The following is a 3,270-nucleotide window of genomic DNA, read 5'->3' on the forward strand; positions in this document are numbered from 1 at the left end:
AGTACGAGCGGAGTACTGTTGATAAATCTGTCAAATTTAACCGCAACACACACACCGTGTGACGAAACACAATCAGAAAAGATACAGATTTTATTACATGACTTCTCAATTATGTAATTGAGTAAACCCACGACTAACACCTGCTTTCTTTATTTAACAAATAAAAAAATGCACAGATTACCTGGCGATTGCGTAAAGTAATTATTTATAACCTTTAATTTACATCACCTATACTCAAAGCGCTCGTCTACGTTTCAGCGGCTGCGAGCCCGACCTTGACATGGGTGCTGTCCCGTAAACCTCTGCAATCTAACCTCTGCAATCTAACCAGTCAGGTCGAACCCCAACTAATCAGTAAAACGTAAATCAAATCGAATCAGCTCCACAAACCCAGTGTCTGCGGCATGGAGTAAGGTCCCGTCGTACAAAAGATGTGGAAAGTTCAATCATCAACTTGACTTCAAAAACTAGCTAGGTCGATCTATTGGTGTTGGCAGATCATGTTGAAGTGGTCCTCGTAGAGAAAAGTATATACTAATAAGTACATGAAAAGTTAGTTTGTGGTCTCGGGCTAATAGTTTGAAAAGTTCTACCGGTTGTGAGACAGACCTATCAACAAAAACAGGAGTAATTGTTTTGAACTTTTCCTGTAAAGGTGTGGGAATTTTTTCACGGATACGAACACGATACGGAGTTAACGGATTTGTCTTTTTCCCGAAACAAACACGAATATAAATGACGTGATAAACATGATAACACAAATACAATAAGTAGGTAGGGTTATGGTCGAACTCAATAAACCGAAAAATGTGTGGTGTTGAATGGTGTTGGGCCACCACGTAACGGTACCCCAAGATTAATGAATAATCTCTCACGCATTACATAGTTGAGCCCGTGAGCGCAATTGGAGGATAGCTAAGGATCCAATGTGAATCATATCATTGGCACGTGCTTTGTGAGCTTCTCTTGGAAGCTAGTAAAAAGAGATCAAGTCTCGTGAGGAAAAGTAATAATTGCATTTGTAGCTTCTGGAAAAAGAAAGAAATACGGCAAGTGCACTGTGTGTGTGTTTCGAGTTTTCGGTGGAAAAGGTCAAGACAAAGTCCAGATTTGTTCTCCCATATTCAGCAGCTTCATCGTCAATTGTTGGGGCTGTTTTGTTCTCAGTTTGTGGCTCTCCATTTCGGCTGTTTTGGAGGGTTTTGTTCATCTATTTGGTGAGATCTTTCTTCCTTTGTATTAGTGATTGTTGGATACACCTTAGGATATTTGTGAGATCTTGAGTCTCTGGTAAACCCATTTGTAAGAACATTTGTTGATAGTGGAATCGGACTCCGGTCCCGTGGATGTACCTCACACTTTGGGAAAACCACGTAAAAATCTCTTGTGTTCGTTTGGTTTGTGGTTTGCGCATTTGAATTGCGTTCACTGTAGTTTTATTATTTCCTTTGTGATTTACTTGTGGGAAATTCCATATATTTTTCCCAACAAGAAAAGAGCAGCAGCTGCCGCTGCCGAAGAGTTTTGAGGTGGTCTTCGTTGGTTTATCGATCAGAGGTAATTTTCTCCTAATTCTTTTCTTTTCTTTTGTTGTGATGTAAGTATATTTGTTCCATGGATTGGTCAAACCCTTGGGTTGCCTGAGAGAGATAGAGAACATCATTATGGTAAGGCGGTGTGCGGCGTGGTGTGTGCGGAGATGATCGGTGGTAGTCAACTGTCAATTGGGGACTGCTAAAATATTGGACATTTGTGGGAGAAATTGAATATAAATACCAGTGGTGGAAATAAATGGTTTCGATGATGTAGGCCAGGCAAGATTAATTTGATGCATGTGTGGACAAGTTATCATATTGAAGGGAGTACAGGCGGGTTTCGGCACTTGGAGGGTGCATTGGGTTCGTGTGTACGTGGAACTTGGACTTGGAAATTTGAGTTTTGGGTTTGCTAGTTGTCTGATAACTTGGGTAATTAGTCCAGGTTAGGCCCCGTTCGGACAAATAAGCCATAGTGGCTTATTTTTTGTCCTTATTCAAATTTTTTTCGTATCACTTGGCTTATTATTATTTTTTTAGGGATTATTGCATCCTCGCGACAAGAGGAATCTAAAAAGTAAAAAAATTTGTCCGAAATCCAATTTTTTTTGAATAAAGACGAAAAAATTGGCTTATTGATTTACTTTCGTCTTTATTCAAAAAAAATTGGATTTCGGTCAAAAATTTTTACTTTTTAGATTCCTTTTGTCGTGAGGATGCAATAATCTCCAAAAAAAATGATAATAAGCCAAGTGATACGAAAAAAATTTGAATAAAAACAAAAAATAAGCCAAAATGGCTTATTTGTCCGAACACCTTAGTCAAATATTCTTCTAGACAGTCTTTCGTTGTTATAGACAATATTATGCATGATACAGTTAGGTTATTGGGTTTGCTCGTTCCGCATTGTTCGATTGTATTACCTTTGGACCCAGGTGAGTGGTTAAGCATGTTAGGCAAATCAAGGAGTTAGGCAAGGACTCTGGCGGCATCTCGGAGATCTCTTTTGTTTGACCTCCTTAGGGTGTCTCATCCTTTTATTTTAATAATCGATCGCTTCCGCATTCGAAACATTTGTCAAATAATGGATTCTTTTTATTATTGTTAGATCACTTGATGTTGGTTGGTTCTTGGGATGTTTGTACCCATGTTTTTTGTTGAACTTAAATGGTTGGAGTTGTTCTTGATAAATAAAAAAAATAGTGGTTGGTTATTTAGTAGTTTTTTGCTTTGAAATTTAATTAAATTTCTTTTTAGGCTGCATGTTCTACAAGATTTGGTCTTGTGGTTCATGACCGGTCACTTCTCGTTTTGGAGTGTGACAAATCTGGACCCGGGGACCCTGCCGAGCGGCACCCCTGCCGAGCGGGTGCCGAGCGGCCAATCCGGCCGTTCATCTCGGAATCAACGGCCCGAATCGAAACATCTTTTTCCTTTTCTTTTTCTTTTTTTTTAAATCCGTTCAGTACCTTTACATCCAGGCCATCCAAAACACTTTTGGACGGCCGAGATGCGCTCGGCACCGCTGCCAAGCACCTCTGCTTGGCAGCATCTCCCAATCCGACAAATCGACCCAATAAACCCATACTTGCATGTTCAGCTTGTAAATTGTAACTTCAACTCTCTGTTTTTTTTTTTACCACACTTTGCCTGTTGAGTTACCTGGACTACATGATTTCAGAATTTAAACTAAATTTTTTGAATTGAAGTACGTTATATATATATTAAAAAAGTA

Source organism: Rhododendron vialii, chromosome 2a (assembly GCF_030253575.1).
Source record: "Rhododendron vialii isolate Sample 1 chromosome 2a, ASM3025357v1".
NCBI lineage: Eukaryota > Viridiplantae > Streptophyta > Magnoliopsida > Ericales > Ericaceae > Rhododendron > Rhododendron vialii.